This window comes from Pogona vitticeps, chromosome 1 (genome assembly GCF_051106095.1).
Source record: "Pogona vitticeps strain Pit_001003342236 chromosome 1, PviZW2.1, whole genome shotgun sequence".
NCBI classification, from domain to species: domain Eukaryota; kingdom Metazoa; phylum Chordata; class Lepidosauria; order Squamata; family Agamidae; genus Pogona; species Pogona vitticeps.
This window is the reverse complement of record NC_135783.1, coordinates 96,298,975-96,317,575: the sequence shown is the minus strand read 5'-3', so window position 1 is coordinate 96,317,575 and position 18,601 is coordinate 96,298,975. Positions and strand designations below refer to the sequence as shown.

At 42.2% G+C, this 18,601-nt stretch overlaps 1 protein-coding gene across 4 annotated transcripts in view; it reads right to left on the bottom strand.

The window, feature by feature from the left end:
* The window catches only part of LOC110083155 (uncharacterized), a 50,494-nt gene that overhangs the window by 23,083 nt on the left and 8,810 nt on the right, over positions 1 to 18,601 (bottom strand). For 2 of the 4 annotated variants that reach the window (XR_013541600.1, XR_013541596.1), the window contains exon 3: positions 11,092 to 11,289. The gene's annotated coding sequence lies outside the window, so the exon portion shown is untranslated. Of the gene's footprint in view, positions 1 to 2; positions 5,290 to 11,091; positions 11,290 to 18,601 lie in introns of those variants that run through there. The other 2 variants (XR_013541599.1, XR_013541592.1) reach the window with 2 other exon arrangements.

Sequence of the window (18,601 nt, the reverse complement as noted above, 5' to 3'; positions counted from 1 at the left end):
ACCTTTTATGCCTCTATGTATTTCCCTCCCTTAGTGACAGGCGTTTCATTGGCTTCCAGCAACAGGACAAGCCGAGCCGCTATTGGCTGGAAAGATCGGGCTTATCCCTGCTGGTAGGTAGAGGCCGGCGACCAGCTTGACCAATCGCGTGGTTTGTTTCCAGGAGAAACATGGCATGTATAGCTATTTAAATCCTACTACAGTGATGTCAGCGTTGTAAGGAAGCGCGCGTGCACGGGAGGGGGACAGGAGTGTGGGGAAGGCGGTCGGAAGTGTGGAAAGGGTGTGGGGGGGAAGGAGAAAAGAGGTTAGCAATAAGGCAAACTGAAAGGAAAATCTTGTCAAGCTGAATTATTTATAGTGCACGAGCTACATCCAAGAGGAGACAAATATAAGTGAACCACCACGGTTGTCTGTGGAAGCAAAATGCTAAAAACTACTTTACCTTCCTCTTCTGTAAAGAACTTTGCACAGAGGCATACGCGCCCTCTATCCATAATGCTCAGGTAATTCAAAGGCAATGTTGTTTTCTTCCTGACAGAAATCTTCAAAATTAAACATTCAGATTAGCATTCAGGACACATCCTCTTCTAATGTCTTTTCCAATCTTGAGTCTTTTACACTAAAATAAATCCATAATATACACTCAGAAATTCTGACTTTACAGTGAGTGCAGTGTTATTTCACTGTCATGGACTATATTTTGTCAGATAGGTTACGAGATGGCTTTTATTTTGAGGTACAGCTATTTTAAACTACTGTCTCACAGCATGAGGGTTAATAAACACTAATGAGCACCAGACCAATGCTGTACACTGTCTTCTCATCTAGTTTTCACACAAATGAGTGAAACGCAAAAATGAATGTTGATATTCATGCAAAAACACTCTTCTCCTCCCATTCTGACCTGACCTGACCTGATTCTCTTCTTCTCAATCATAAACTAAGCATGCAAATGCTGGTCCTTGGTATCCACATTTTAATTTGTACCAATAGGAGTTTAATCAGACTAAACAAGGGAATAGATCTGGATAGCTACTCCTGCATCACAGAATTCAAAGAAGAATACTACTGAGCTGTGGCAAAGGTTCTGAAATTTCATTCTGGGGCAGCCTACAGGTTGTCTGGCAGCTTGTCACAGGAGTCTTCTAACTAGGGGTCTGTCCAGATGGATATATAGATTGGTATTTGGATCACTGTTGGTATGGTTTTGTAACTGTGTCATCCACACATTTAGGCATCCTTCAGTCTCAAGAGACTGTGGTAACATACTCTGAATACAGGTCTTGGAACGTCTACTGTGGCTGAGAAGACCAATTCAAGAGTGACAATCCCTTCCACACTGAAGACAAATACAATCTGTACCCTGTCCAGCTCCCTGATTTGGCTGGTTTCAGGACTGCCTCTTTGCCTCAGCCTGTCGAACAAGTGCCTCTTCAAATTGGGAGAGGCCATGCTGCACCACCTGCCTCCAGGCTGAATGCTCAGATATCAGGGTTTCCCATCTGTTGAGGTCGATTTCTAAGGCCTTCAGATCCCATTTGCAGATATCCTTGTATTGCAGCTGTGGTCTCCCTCTGGCGCACTTTCCTTGCATTAATTCTCCATACAGGAGATCTTTTGGAATCTGGCCATCAGCCACTCTCATGACATGTCCAAGCCAATGTAGACGTCACTGTTGCAGTAATGTACACATGTTAAAAATTCCAGCTCGTTCTAGGACTACTCTGTTTGGAACTTTGTCCTGCCAGGTGATACCAAAAATGCGTTGGAGACAACGCATATAGAACGTGTTCAGCTTCCTCTCCTGCTGTGCACAAAGGGTCCAGGACTCACTGCAGTACAGGAGTGTGCTCAGAACACAGGCTGTATAGACCTGGATCTTAATATATGCCATCAGCTTCTCTTTGTGAGCCTAGAGAACATGGTAGCTGCTTTGCCAATGCGTTCATCCAGCTCGACATCTAGGGAGAGAGTGTTAGAAATCGTTGAGCCAACGCACACGAAATCATGAACAACCTCCAATTCTTGCATAGAGATGGTAATAGAGGGAGGTGAGTCCACACCCTGGCCCATGACTTGTGTTTTCTTCAGGCTGATTGTTAATCCAAGGTCTTGGCAGGCCTTACTAAAACGATTCATGAATTGTTGGAGCTCTTCAGCAGAATGGGTAACAACATTGGCAAAGAGGAAGTCCCGCATGCATTTCAGCTGGACTTTGGTCTTCGCTGTCAATCTAGAGAGATTAAAAAGCTTTCCACTGATCTAGTCCGGAGATGGACACTTTCTGTTGCAGTTCCAAAGGTGTGCTTCAGCATGACAGCAAAAAAGATCCCAAACAGGATTGGTGCGAGGACACAGCCCTGTTTCACTCCACTTCGGATGTCAAAGAGATCTGGTGTTGAGCCATCAAAAACTACAGTGCCCTTCATTTCCTCATGAAAGGACCTGATGATGTTAAGTAGTCGGGATGGACATACAATCTTGGGAAGTATTTTTAAAAGGTCGTCCCGGCTAACCATGTCAAAGGCCTTTGTAAGATCTATGAAGGCCACAAGGAGTGGCTGTTGTTGTTCCCTACATTTTTCCTGCACCTGTCTGGGGGAAAATACCATGTCAGTGGTGGATCTATTAGCTCGAAATCTACACTGTGATTCTGGATAGACTCTGTCTGTAAGCACCTGGAGTGTCTTCAGCACAAAATGGCCAAACAGCTTCCCTACAACATTGAGAAAAGAGATGCCACGTTATTGGCAGAGCTGAAACCAATAATCGTTAGAACATCTCTTGGCAACCTTTTGAACTTTGCTACGAGCAACTCGAAGAGCCTGTAAATTGTACTCACTAGGACAGGGTTTTTATGCTGCTAGAGTTCTTCTCTTTTCCTCGATGGCTGGCATCAGCTCCTCCGAATAGGCTTTGAACCAGTCTGATGTCTTTTGGTCTTCTTGCCAAATGTGGACAAGGTGGTGTTGTATACAGTACAGCGTTCTTGAAATGTTCCCATCATTCAGGTGTATTTGCATCAACCAGGCCTGGAAGGGTTTCCTCAAGCGCTTGGGCAAATTCCTTCACTTTTCTTTGATCACAAGTCTTGCTGATGTCAATACATGGTCTTCCTTCCTTTTTTGTGTGATACCATCTCTTTGTTCGCAGTTATACTCTACTACACATCAGGGAGTGATCAGTATCACAATCAGCACCCTGATAACTGTGTGTGATCATAATACTAGGAAGGCTAGAGCATCAAGTGAGAATTAAATCCAGCTGATGACAATGCTTTGCTCTTGGATGTCTCCAGGAAGCTCTGTGTTAAAGCTTTGTATTAAAGACACAATCACCACAGTAACAGTAAAACCCTAGCAAGCATTGGACATTTTTGTTCATCTTCCCAATGCCAAAACAGCCTAGACAAGTGTGCCAAGAATTGTGATCAGCACCAACTCTAGCGTTAAAGTCTCTGAGAATTAACAGCAGCTGTCTCAGGGATTTTTTTGATAGTAACTGTCAGATCGTCATAGAATTTGTCTTTGACTTCTGTTGTAGACAACAGTGTTGGTGCATATGCACTAATGAGGGTGACCGGTCCCACTGATGAGTGGAGCGGCAGAGACAGGATTCTTTCATTCCCCGCAATAGGTGAAACAATGGATCTCAGCAGAGTATTGTTAGCCGCCCAAAGTAGACTTCGGTATAGATGGGCAGGGTATAAATTTAATAAATAAATAAACATTTCTAACTGCAATGATGAGGGTTGAGGGGCTGCAGTTTATCCCATGCCCAGTGAGTGTGGTTGCTTGTAATGGACTAAACTTGAGCCTTGCAGCTCCTTTCAGTGTCAATTTCTAGGTATCCTGAACTGGCTTGTAGACCGCTTCAGGATACTGGTTATCAGAAACTGAATACTTTCCTGATCATCCATAAAAAGTCAGGGTAAGTGAAATTATTTTTATTGCATCTGCTAGATCAGTGGTTCTCAGACTTGCGTTCCCAGATGTTCTTGGATTGCAACTCCCAGAAATCCTGAAAAATACAACAATGGGTGAACGTTTCTGGGAACTGCAGTTCAAGAACATCTAGGGACCCCAGTTTGAGAACCACTGTGCTAGATCATCACTGACATGATGAATCACTTCAATTAAATTTAAAAAATTATTTGCTTTTCCTTGTATTGCTGATTGAAACCATGACTGCAGGCAGTTTTCTTGATTGGCAATACACGAGAGATGGGGAGTCAAGTTGCAGTACTTCATTGTCAAGTTGGACTTAAATCACACTGGTGACTTGACTCAGACTCAAGTCAGTTTTTCCCCCCAGTGGCTCAGACTTGACTTGCAATTCAGAATTCACTTACCCCTCCCTTTTTTCTGGGGAAGAAAGCATGTTTTTAATAGGGACTTGGACTTAGGATTTGGGGGCTTAGTATCAAAGACTCAGATTTGTACTTGGGACTTGCAATCAAAGATTTGGAGTTGGACTTGGGAGTTGGACCCAAAGACTTGTCTACATTCATGCAATACATAGAGGCACCAACATTTAAAAAAAAAATCAAAGCCATTAATAGCATCAGTGATGATCTAGCAGATTAAAAAAAAGAATTTCACTTTCCCTGACTGTTATGCAGTGGAAGTGCTTAATTGACATGAAGGTCGATATACCATTCGGACAGGAGGAAATGGCACATATCTCCTTCCCCTAACCTCAACCAGCCCTTTGCAGCCCAATCCAGCCTGCAACAAAATGGCCAGTTTGGACTGGCCCTAACTGTAGCCATGTTGTACTGTATTTAAAACAACCAATTGAGTAGGAGCGGACAGTTAATATAAACATGTGAGTCTGAGCATCTTGGCCTCTTGTGTGACTGGCCACTTTTGATTGTTGCCTTTAGATCACTTTCTTCTAGACCAGTGATGGCGAACCTATGGCACGCGTGCCACAGCTGGCACACAAAGCCCTTTCTTCTGGCACGCGACAAACCTTTTGAAGTCGCTGCAGCTGGGATTACCCCTTTCTCTTCCTGTTCTGGGCCCTTCAACTTCCTGTCCGTCCCCATGATACCCCCTTTTACTTCCTATCTGTCCCCATGATTCCCCCTGAAACTGCCACTTCCTGTTCCGGTTCTGGTCTTCTAGGCGACACGGCAGCCACTGGTTTCTTCCCCACCCCCTCATTTTGGGCACTCGAGCAGAAAAAGGTTTGCCTCCACTGTTCTAGACAATTTTCCTTTCTTCAGGTAAACAGTTTGTTCGTTGTTCTCTTCTTTTCTGCAGTAGAAAGACTGTAAGGGTGACTCCATGTTAGCCTTAACCCCATTTGCACAATCTAGGGCAGGCTTGTCCAACCTACGGCCCGAGGGCCGCATGCGGCCCAGGTCAGCTCATAATGCAGCATAGTGCAATTTTTTATTTTTAAAGAAATTCCAAAGTTTTAAGTTACACTGCTGGCCGGAATGTGGCCGGGGCATGTCACAGAGGGGGAGAGAGGGAAGGAAGGAAGGAGTGAGAGGGGACAGGAGGGCTGCGTGACCGCATTGCGCCATCCCCGTCAATAGGTGGACCCCCTCCAAGCCCCATAAAGCAGCCGGAGTCAAAGCTGGCAGCCTCTGCTGTCTGAGATCGCAGCTGCCGGTAAGCGCGCTTGGAGCGGGGCTGCGGAGGACGGCTAGGGCTGCCCCCCCATGTGGCCCAAACCAATTGTATGTGCGACCCAAACCAAATTTTCATCTTCTAATGTGGCCCAGGGAAGCTGAAAGGTTGGACACCCCTGATCTAGGGGCTTCTATGCTCAGATTTAGGTTTGGTCCTGTTTTATCCTGACTGGACTTGTTATATCAATTTTCCCTTTTATTTCACCACAATAATTGATGAGTAGTATGCTTTTTAAAAAAATAATCCAACTTCTTATCTGTCTCAACTCTTTACCTCTATTGATTTTAACTCACACTCAGTTTCAAAGACCCTTCATCCTTGCCCACCTTCTGCTTCCTTTGTAGTGACTCTTCCAAGCCACATCTATTTCCTGTCCCCTTTCTTTCATATTCATAAACATATCAAGAAGTCTTTGGTTGCTAGTAAGCCGTTAGGCATGGGTACATTCACAGCAGCCAGATGAAGGGCTACTTCATACTGCACGACCAGCAGAAACTTATAAGCACATACAGTAGTTAAATTGTATTATTCACTACCTCAGGATGTAGTGGTGGCTACAAACTGATTTTAAATGGGGATTTTACAAATTCATGGGCTATAGGACTATACAATACCAGTTGCAGGAAGATGCTGTTGAACATATGCTTGCTTGTGGGCTTCCATAGTTCTGAACACCTCTGAAATACTAGATTAGGCAAGATGTTTATGTGATCCATTATGACTTATATTCCCCTGTTCACTGGAGCGAGTTGCCAGGAAGATAATAGCACCTAGTACTAGCTACATGACTAGCTCATTGCTGCCCATTACTTCACTGTTCCTGTATGCAGGGATGTTGCCAAGTCTTTGGCTCTGAGTCCCAAATCTGAGTCTGAGTCTTTGGTAGCAAGTTCAGAGTCCCATGCCCCTATTAAAAATAAGCCTTTTTCCCCAGAAAAAAGGGAGGGGAGGATGGGTTCCAAGTCGCAAGTTGAGTCCAAGTCAATGAAAACAACCCGAGTTGAATCTGAGTTGAGTGACCAGTGCAACTTAAGTCTGACGTGACAGTGAGTCCCACTGCTCAAGTCCCCATCCCTGCCTTGCATCCAATACAACTTTAAGTGGAGATACCTTCCATTATCCTGTACCTATTATGCAGTTAGGTTTGTGTGCCTAGGTATTGAAGTTTTGGGAGATTCAGAAATGCTAGTTCAGAATCTCTTAACAGTCACGTAAACCCTGATCTGAGGCAACATTAATCCTTCATCTGTTTGTGCAGCAGGTGGCCATGAGGACTCATATGGACCTGGTGCTGCAAACTCCCAAGGACTGTCTAAGGTCTGGAGACTTATCTTCACTGGTCCTAAGGAACTGTGCTATGTACAGAGTCACTATGTATTTGATTATCAGATATTGAACAAACAATAGGATCATCTTACATCCATGCCTGTCTTGGAAGCTTTCCAGAAACATCTGTTTAACTCTTGTTGGAACCAAACTGCAGGACAACCTTGATTCTACCCTCCCAATCTGCCAAGGCAATGTTGGAGTTTTTGCAGCCTTTAGTAGTTTTGGTTGGGAGGGATCTTTCTAGTCTGGGGTGATAATCAATCTGCTCGGTGCTTTTTCCCTTTCTCGAGTCTGTTGCTTAAAGCAGTCATGTTTGTCCGTTTGCTGTTTGATCTTTTCAATCATAAGTAATTACACTTTTAATCTTTCTACTACTAATGTCTCAGAGTGACTTACTGAGACTGTAAATGCCTGTTGATGAGAGAAAAGGGGAAATCTGAAGCTATTCTGCTCTATGAATCCCTGCACTTCTGCTATGCAGCTAGATAAATTAAATAAAAAATTTAAAACTCCGCAAATTCTTGTGTTGTTCATGGAAACTGAAAACAGAAAAGGGATGTTGGATGGAAATAATACACCATGTAGTACTCTCTGATTAGAATGGAACGTGGTGTTGGAAGGATAACAGTTCAGCCAGGGCAAAATGAAAAAGTGTAAAATGCTAAGTTTGATAGAGTTGAGAAGGAATTTCTGGCCCCCAGTCAGACTGGCTGTTGTCTCCCTACACACCTAAAATTATTCTATTCACATATACAGTGTTACATTCATTGAGACTCAGCAGTTGTTTCTTGTTTTCATTAGGAGCAGATACAACATACTGGGAATAAAACTGAGATTACTCGTCTGACCCTAAAACACCATAAGGCCTACGTCTTCTAACTATAGTCAGCAAGCTTAACACAAGGAAATATCCGATGCATTCTACTAAACTTCTGTCTTCTCTTCTGGCAACTAGAAGTGCATGACAGTATTTTGCTTGCTTTCTGCCATTTGTTTGTTTGTTGTTTGTTTGCTTGGGGGGGTTGGCAGATGCTTGTAATAGCTATCTGACATTACACAACTGGCATGTTGAAAATTTGGATTGAACAACCCCTGCTCAGCTGTCAAATACATGAATTGTATGGTGATGGACCAATGATCACTGAGCTGCCTCATCACATCTCATGCTCTGAGAAAGGAAAATGCAAAACCAACTGAACATTGCTTGGGAAAAAGGGCAAGGCCCTTGAAGTCCTATGTTAGCACCATTCACCATTAGTTATGTCCACCTAAAGTTCTGGTCCCCCTTGACATGTTGTTTTGTTTTTAGTGCATAAAATGAATCTGATCTTAAATTGCAGGATGAGGTACCTTTTCAGTATTTTATTTTAAGAGGCTGTAAACATTATGTTTTAATGGCAGAGAAAGCTTTTCATTGTTCAAACGTTTTGAATAGACAATCCCTGAGTTAAATTTAATGATCTATTACTTTGGGTGCCACTTAAAGTTTTCTTATTTCATCTGCCTTACTGTAAGTTTAATCATTTAGGTCATAAAGAGTAATGGCATCATATTTAGCTATGGTGTTTCCCTACGTCTACAGCTGAAGGGATGTGTTATTTGGAGGGACAGCACATTTACACTGTTATACAAGCTGTATACTCACTGCTTTACATCGTAGCCAAGTGTCATTTCTTCAGTGTTGTCACATGAAAAGTTATACTAAAATACCTATGAAATGTGAGGGGGTGTACTCATTTCTGTCATACACGGTAAGTATGTGTGACATCCAGTGGTCAAGATCCTATTGCATATTTATGCTGCTATAACGAAATTGGCATAAATCTTGGTGGCAAATTGCTGCATGTTAAAAAACTATCGTTGGCATTTTTGTTGCATGCTAAATCATGCATCTTAGTGTGCAACTGCACACATTCTCTGATCTCTTAACTTAATTTAAGGTAATTCACTGCTAACATTTACACCAATTGCATTATACTAGCAAGCATAACTCATAGCATTTTAACTACTGATTATTATTTTTAAAAAAACTCTCCAAGCTCTGCCCTTTATTCTGAAATAAAAACTGAAGCTAAACTGTTGCCCATGCTTTACAAAATTAATGCAGCATCATTACCATGTATGGAATATCCAGATATTTTAGAACTGAATCCACAACAGTTTGAACAGTGAGCCACTACCTTGAGGCCTCCTAGAGTGGTAGTGTGGCTTTTCTCTCTTCTTTAGCTAATTTTTACTTTTATTTTAATTGATTTAAAGGTGTTTTAGTTTTAATTGCACTTTAATACTGGAATTAGATTAATTCTATGTTGATATTTTTAACTGTAGTATTTTCATGCTATAATCTTTAAACTATATTATAAGCTGATTTACATTCCAGTTTGCCAAAAAAGTGGCATAAAAATAAAATAAAATAAAATAATAATGAGAGAAAATGTACACAAGAGAAGCTTGGATTACCTAAATATGTGCATGGGAACCAGTGAAAGTATACTGTAGATATCATATTAATATTACTGAATATAAGTGCAGAAACACATGGAGACATTAAAGACAGGAAATAAATCGATAGCAACATTTACACACACTGAAAGGATAAGGAATGAAGCGGTACATAATCAGTACAATTCAAAACCAATTGCAAGAACAAATCCATGGATGTTAGCTGTCAGTTATGTGAATGGAAAATTTTGAACAATAAAACAAAGGGCTAAAACAATGTAACCAGGGTTTTTTTTTGCCAAGTGTGATTGAGCCTTATAATTCCTCTTATACTTTTTGCTGTGCAGACAAGTTGTAGAACTATATTGACTCATACTTCTGAATAGATGATTTTGCAATAGTGTAAGTGCAATAAGCAAATATTTTTTTAAAAGTTGTATTGCCTCTGCATTGTGTCATGTGTAGAATTTCTTGTAATGAAATCTGCTGCATGGATATAAATATAATATGCATCATGTAGCTACACCGGTGTTTTTTTTAAAGTGTATTGTACCTCTAAAACAGTGACAACGAACTAGCCCTTGTTTGTCAGCGTAGATTTATGGAGCAATATTCTACATTTAATGTCTGAATAAACAGGAGATTTGGAGGTAAAGACAGGAGTAAGGTTTTGGTTCCAGACTTACATTTAAATAACAGTTTAATGACAGTTTATTGTCTTCTGAAAAGACAATAAACCTGATGGCTGTTCCTTTCATTTGCTATGTTTATTTTTCTGTAAGTAATACAGTTTTATTGCATTCTTTGCATTCATTTGGGAAACAGCATTTAACTGATGAAGCTGTATTGTTCCTACTATGAAATACTATGTACTCGGGGTCAAGTATGATTAGATTCTTTGGAGTAGGTTGAGAGATTGCCTATAGCTCTTTGACAACATTAAAAGGGGGGGGGGAGAAAAAAATGAAAAGCAAAATACTGTATTATGGCATTTTAAAGACTAGCAGATTTATTTTCGTATGAGCTTTCATGGATCCAAATCCACTTCTTCAAGCATAGGCTCTAAAGTGCCAGAATATTGTGTTCTTTCTCTCTCTCTTTTTGCTTCTTTTTGTCCTCCTTTAATTTTGCCAACCTGCTGACGTGGACTAACATGGATAGTTCTCTGGGAATTGCTTATAGCTTGTGAGAATCTTACTGTACAAATGGCAGGACTAAGCAAAAAGGTTTTAAATTTACAAGTAGGGTTGCTGAGATGCAATCCAAAGATCCTATTGTCTTTGTAATAACTGTACAGTGTGGCATTATTACATGTTGACAATGTGACTAAAGACAACATAGCTGAGGTTCTTCTTCATGGTCTCTGTGAACCACACATATGGATTATTTCTGTACCTGCATGGAACTCCCTCAGAACATTCCAGAGCCTAAAAATCTGTTAGGTTGGCTCACCGTACTTTTTAAATATCACATCTAGTCCAATACCTGTCACATTTTCAGAATCTGCAGGTTTCAGGCTGGCAACTCACAGTGATAGATAAATCAAGCTGGAACGAGTTTGAAGACTTGTAAATATCTACTGTACTATAAGCCATCTGATGACTCCTGCCCCGAGTGCAAAAAGCTTACTAAGCCCTCTTTGAAACTACACCTGCAAAGATTTTGCTCCTACCTTTGGGAAAGGTCTCTTTGGGAAAGGCTCCTATGGATCCGTCAACTTCTCCAACTCCGCATTCAGAATGTTGAGAAACCTCTCGCCCGATACCGAGCCCGGCGACTCCGTCACCTTGACAAAAGGGCCCTTCTAAGTCTGCTTCAAAGTCAAGCTCACCTTCCACGTTGAAAGCTCCAGCCCATCCAGATGACTCGTCTAAGAAAAAGAAAGACAAAACTAAACCTAAGAAAACTAAAAAGCCTATAAAATCAACTCAAATAGATCCACCTCGAAAGGTGATCCCATCAGCCTTCCTAGAGATGACCCAAATCTAACACCGGCTCAGGCTGCGGCCTCCACGGCTAGCCTCTTGCTGAGTACTGGCCTATCTCTGGCTGATGTTCAGTCCAGCCCAGCCTCGGCCCATTCAAGCCCTAGATCATCAGGGTGGGCAATACCTATTCAGGTTTCTAGCTCAGAGTCATCTCATCACTCTCCCCATAAACACCGGATGAAGAGACGACACCTTTCTCCAATTCAATATGCTCCCTCACACAGGGAGTTGTACTATTATCCTGAACCATTTCAGTATCCAACCAGAGATGACTATGGGGAGCGGTATCATTACTATGACCCTTACTATTCTGAAGACCTCACTGAACAGGCCTATTACGATGAACCAAGGAGAGTGAGATAGGCTTCTTCACCCCGATATTCACCCTCCATATCACCTTCACCACCACGACATCAACACCGTTCAACTTCGGCTTAACCAACATCAACCCGCAATACATCAATCCCTACAAAATGGACCTTTAAACATACTCTTCCGGTACCAGAATCTCAACCACAACCCAAGTGAGCCAAGCACTCTCGACAACATACCTCTCTCCACATTACCACCACCTACATAGGGCCTCCCCCCCTCCTGACTTTGAACATCGTCTGGTATCAATACTTCCCACACAACAACTACCTCCACCATCACTACCATTGACATCAGCGACCAAACCAGCACACTGATCCTCCTCACAATCATCCCTTTCCTCTCAAGATTCTATGTCCAGTATGTCCCATGAATCATTCTCTAATCTGCCTACTCCACCTTCTGATGTTGGTGAGAACCACCCTCCATCCCCATCAGAAGATTTTACATCTTATTCCCAACTGGTTATGCGAATGGCAAAATCTTTACAGCTCGACATTGAAGAGCCACCGCATCAGAAAAAGGATCTGGTCTTTGATGACCTGAAAACATTGTCGTGAAGCGGATTTGTCGTAATGCGGGGTAATTGTAAAGCGGGGCACAACTATATTTTTCTTTGCAGCATCGGACTTTCCTTTCACTTCCAGGCACGTCCACAGCTGAGCGTCCTTTCGGCTTTGGCCCAACCACTTCATTAGATCTGGAGCTACCTGTACTTGGCCTCCACTCTTCCTCAGTAGAATGTTGGATGCCTTCCGACCTGAGGGTCCCATCTTCCAGCGTCATATCTTTTAGCCTTTTGTTTCTGGTCACGGGTTTTTTGGCAAAGATACTGGAGTGGCTTGCCACTGCCTGCTCCAGGTGGATTACGTTTAGTCAGAACTCTCCACTATGACCTGTCCATCTTGGGTGGCCCTGCATGGCATAGCCCATAGCTTCACTGAGTTACTCAAACCCCTTCACCACGACAAGGCAGCAATCCATGAAGGGGACCTTTGCCTACAGGAAACCATTATTTCCTTCCGTATTCTTTCCTATTGGTAGCTTATTGATCACAATACAGGTTGCACATCAGAATAATCAAGTGCTGAGGCACACCCTTTTTTCCCAGAACAACCCATAATTTCTCATGATCTACACAGTCAAAGGCTTTGCTGTTGTCTATAAAGCATAGATTGAGTTTCTTCTGAAATTATTTGTTGCTCTCTAGTAGTCAGCAAACATTTGCAATATAATTTCGAGTGTCTCTTTTCAGAATCCAGCTTGAATATCAGGCATTTCTCACTCCATATAAGGTAAAACCCATTTGATACAACAACTTAAACATTACTTTGCTTGCATAAGAAATTATCCTCAGAAGAATAACAGTTGTTTTTAATGCCTCTTCTGCTACTCCTTTCCTTTCCTTTCCCTTCCTTTTTTGTTTTATTTTTGTAAAGGGGAAAAATGAGAAGGAGAGACATAGTCTCAGGAGGATGCTAAGAAAAATGGTTTGCAGGGATTGTTTTCTTATGATCTTGAGACTTTAACCTCCTTCATATTTGGGTCCTTTGGATGTTTCCAGTTTTGTTTTTTTGATAAAGGAGATAAACTTTTATATTTTTATTTTCTTTTATTTTTAACTTAGTTCATGATTTTCTATCACAGATTTCTTTCTGAAATGCAGTAAAAGTGTTACACCAGAATTTGCAATAATTTTTCATTCTTGTTGAAATTTTTTCCTTGGCTGAGATTATGAAAAGTATGGTTTAGATCTAGACCTATTCATGCCTATAACACACCCCTTGCAATCAATGGGATTTAAGTTCATCATGACATAGTCTGAATCCAGTCATCTATAAGGATTAATTCTGTGTATGTCTGTGTGTGTTTAAAGACAAGTCCCATCACATAATCTTTGGATTTTCATCAAACTATATTTAGAGGCAGACCATATGGTTACCAACTGAAGAATCCAGTCCACTCACTTTGTAGATCTTCATGTATTTTCCTAATGGCAGTTTTAAAAAAAGTTACTGACAAATGAGATAGCACAGGAGGTGCTATTTTTAGAAGCCACTTGAAGAACCATGGACAAATCAAGCAGTAACTTGTCATGACAAATTTTAAGGTGAGACTTTATTTTAAGGGCATGAAGTGCAGTGAATATAGTCAGAGAATGAAGGCAGAAGAAAAGGAAAGTTTATTTTCCTCTCTTAAATTTATATTTGCTTGTCCTGAGACATAAGAGGCCGAGATGTGAAGTTTTAGTTAGGGGTTTTATGCTTTACCATAATGCTTGCTCGTGAAAGGTTCAGAATTGCCATTTGAGAATTTATTTATGTATTTATTTATTTATTTATTTATTTAACTTATATGCCACCCACTCTACCCAAAGGTCTCTGGGCTCCTTAAAGCAATTAAAATACAGTAAAAAAGATAAAACAATTAAAATACAATTAAAATATATACTCTTAAAATTGCCATCAGGACCCACAGTTGATATTATTTCAATTAAAAGCCTTCTGGAACAGGAAAGTTTTGACCTGGCACCGAAATGTCATCAGTGTTGGTGCCAGACGAATCTCAATTGGGATGGCGTTCCATAGTCTGGGGGCAGCTGCCAAAAAGACCCTTTGTCTACAAGCATTCCTGATCTTCCCTCTCTTTCCACTCCCAACTGTCTGTCCTATCTTGCTGAAAGTTTTCCCTTATGTAAAATTGCTTTTAATTACATTGTTGTTGTTTTTTGTCGTTGTAAGCCGCCTAGAGTGGTCTTAATTGATTAGATAGGCGGGATATAAATAAAATAAATAAAATAAATAAATAATAATAAATAAGCCATCCCTCTTACCTCATTGAGGGACAGCTCTTTCAAAAGGGCCCCCTGGCTAGATCTTAACTGCCAGGTAGGTTCGTATGGAAGGAGGTGGTCCTTCAGGTATCCAGGGCCCATGCCCTTTAGGGCTTTATATGTCAAAACAAGCACTTTGAACTGGGCCCGGGCAGCAACTGGTAGCCAATGTAATCTAAACAGAGCCAGCTAGATATGTCCCCTAGCGCCCCCAACACTCACCAGCCATGCAGCTCGATTCTGGACCAGTTGCGGTCACTGGATTATCTTCAAAGGCAGCCCCACATAGAGTGTATTGCAGTAATCTATACGAGATGTTACTAGTGCATGTGTAACTGTCATGAGAATCTGCTCGTCCAGGTAGGGCCGTAGCTGGTATAATTTCCGCAGCTGAAGGAAGGTGCATCTGGCCACAGAGTCCACCTGGGCTTCCAGAGTTAGACTGGGGTCCAGGAGCATTCCCAGGCTGTGGACCCTGTCCCTTAGGGGAGTGTAACTCCATTCAGGGCAGTGAAATGGCCCTCCATCCTGTCTGGTGAAGCACCCACTAACAGCATTTCCATCTTGTCTGGATTGTGTTTCAATTTATTAACCCTCATCCAGTCCATTATCACGTCCAGGCACGAGTTCAGCACAGAAACTGTCTCACCTGGATTGGTGGAAAACGAGAGGTAGAGCTGAGTGTCGTCAGCATATTGCTGACTCCTCAGCCCAAACCTCCTGATGACCTCTCCCAGCGGTTCCATGTAGATGTTAAACAGCATGGGGGACAGTATCGAGCCCTGAGGAACCCCATGACATAAATGCCATGGGGCAGAGCAACTGTCCCCCAGCATCACCCTCTGGACACGGTCAGCTAGGAAGGAGTGGAACCACCGTAAAGCGGTGCCCCCAACTCCCAACCCAGCCAGCCTATCCAGAAGGACACCACGGTCGATGGTGTGGAAAGCTGCTGAGAGGTCCAGGAGTATCGACAGGGTCACATTCCCCCTGTCTCTCTCCTGGCAAAGGTCATCGTACAGGGTGACCAAGGCAGTCTCTGTACCAAAACCAGGCCTGAAATCTGATTGAAATGGATCCAGAAAATCCATTTCATTCAGCAGCACCTGGAGTTGCCCGGCCACAACCCGCTCCAACATTTTGCCCAAATAAGGCATATTTGCCACTGGTCAGTAGTTAACCACCAGCCTTGGGTCCAGGTTAGGCTTTTTTTAGAAATGGATGAATTACTGCCTCTTTCAAGGTGGTAGGGACCACTCCCTCTCTCAAAGAGGCATTCATGGCCTCCTGGACCCTGGTGCGAGCCCCCCTGGCAGATCTTCCAATTACCCAAGATGTGCAAGGGTCGAGCGGAGTGGTAGTAGAACGGACAGATCCAAGCACCCTGTCCACATCCTCAGGTCTCAAAAATTGAAACTCATCCATTAATACTTGACCTAAGCACGGCACACTGGACACATCCTCTGATTCTGCAGTAACGGCGGAGTCCAACCCACTGCGAATCTGAGCAATTTCCCCCTCAAAAGGAATGGCAAACTCATCAAAGTGAGCTGATGAGCAGTCTGGGAAATCCACCAGATGTCCCAGTTGATCAAGGTTCTGGACCACCCAAAACACCTCTGCTGGACAACATTCTGAAGAAGCAATACGGCTGGAGGAATATTGCTGTTTCGCCAGCCGTATTGCCATGAAATAGGCCCAATAATGGTCTCTAAGTCATGTTCGATTGGACTCCCAGCGGGATTTCCTCCACCTGCGCTCCAGCCATCTCCCCTCTTGTTTCATCGCCCGCAGTTCAGAAGTATACCAAGGAGCTGTCTGGGCTCTGCGTGCAGGGAGAGGGTGCTTTGGCGCAATCATGTCAACTGGCCGGGTCATCTCCCTATTCCATAAGGTGACCTGAGCTTCGACAGGAGCGCCAACCATATCAGACAGATAATCCCCCAGAGCATTTAGGAAACAATCTGGATCCATTAGTCTCTGAGGGTGGATCATCTTAATAGATCCCCCACCCTTGCAGAGGGGAGAATAAGCTAATCGACAAAACCTGACCAGGAAGTGGTCTGACCATGACAATGGGGTCACAAGCAACCCCTCCACATCCAAACCACCATCCTCCAGTCCTGTCGAGAAAAAACAGGTCCAAGGTATGGCCCTTCTCATGTGTCGGGCCAATGACATATTGAGACAGCCCCATGATTGTCATGGTGGCCTTGAAGTCCTGAGCTGCCCCAGTCAAGGCAGCCTTTGCATGGATGTTGAGGTACTCTAGCACCAACAGCCTGGGAGTCCTCAACACCAGGTCCGAGACTACCTCCGTCAGCTCAGGCAGGGAGACTGTTGGTATGCAGCAGGGTGGGTAGTACACGAACAGAATCCCCAATCTGTCTCGTAAGCCCAACACACAATACAGGCCCTCAAGACCTCCTTTCAAAGGGATAGGAAGCCTGCTCAAAGAGATAGAACCAGGCAGCACATGAGACAAAATCTGGCAGACATTAATTATGTACTTAAAATTATATGTAGGCCACCTTTATGGATAAAGCTCTCTTATAATGATCCTGTAATTATATGGCTGAAATCCAGTAGAGTAACTTACTGTACACTGCATGGTGTAAATTATGCTACTAGATTCCAGCCTACATGTCCCAGTTCTTAAAATATTACTTATAGTTATCCCATTTTCAAGCAATGTGTGTTGCAATTTTTTAACAGGGATATAGACAAGAGATGCCTAGCATTATAGTAACTGAGTAGCCTCACTCTCAGTGTGGCTGCTTTCACTCTACTTTACATATATAAAATAATTTTTCAAATAATTTTTGAAAGATAATAAGCGTTAGCAACCAGTTGTAGAAACCTGGGCAAGTTACCTTTTTGAACCAGAATCCCAGAAACATTAAAAATATTACTCCAAGCTCTGATTCTTATGGCCCCAAATATAACGGGATTTCCTTCGAATGTCTTAGAATGCCCCATCATGTCTTATCTGTTAACTTATGCTAGCCTTTAGTTTCAAACCGTAAGCTATAAACAACCGTCAGTTCAAATTGAAATTCTGCAGTTTGGAATTCAAACGAAAAGCAGGATTGTACAATATTGTAGAATTTTTTTAAGACCGAAATATTTTTATATTTAAACAACAACAAAAACTAAAAGTCCACAATTATTGTCATCAGCATTGCTACTTATCTGGTGGCAAAGTAGCTATATGAGTGGAAATGCCATTTTTTTAAAGGCAGCAATAGAAACCACAAAATATTAAAGTCTGTACATTATGGAAGAAGTAGACTCTTTAAATGTGTGGTTCCTATAATTTCTGGAAGTGAAGATGTGAACTCTGAAGGAGAGGTACTGTAAGTAGAAGCAGCATATGTTTCAGTTAAACTAAGAGACAGGTTCCTGGGAAGGGTAAAGTATTTATCTAAACTAAATGTCAAAGTAGTTATTTCTAAATGCAATTTAATTCCCCCCTCAAGGGGGCACCTCAACTATTTTTACTCTTACCTATGATGCCACTCCATGAATAAATCATCTCTGTGGGGTGCTAGAAGAAGATGCTTTTAATATGAAATGAGGTGCACAGGTTGTTATTTCAGTTTTATTCTTTGTCTTGAAAATGGTTGAATAAAAAATAAAACAAAAACGTTTCTGAATACACAAGCCACATAACTGTCTGCTGAAGGAATATTTAACCATGTAGCGGTCATGATGGCTTGGCTTTTTACTCACTCGCTCCAGTCTAACAAGAGCACAGTAGGTAGATGCCAAAATGTAGGCAGACTATTTTACATATTATGCAAACTATTTGTTAAGTATGAAAATTGTGAAGGTTGGGGTACACTTACAAGGGTTGGGATTGAGCAAATGGCCCTTTCCCTGTCCATTTCCCGCTCCAAGTCACATCTTTCAAAATTGCACAGGAAAAAAAATCACTGGGTTTTCTTTGATGCTGTTGCATAAACCCTCAAGTGTTAAAAAGAATCAAG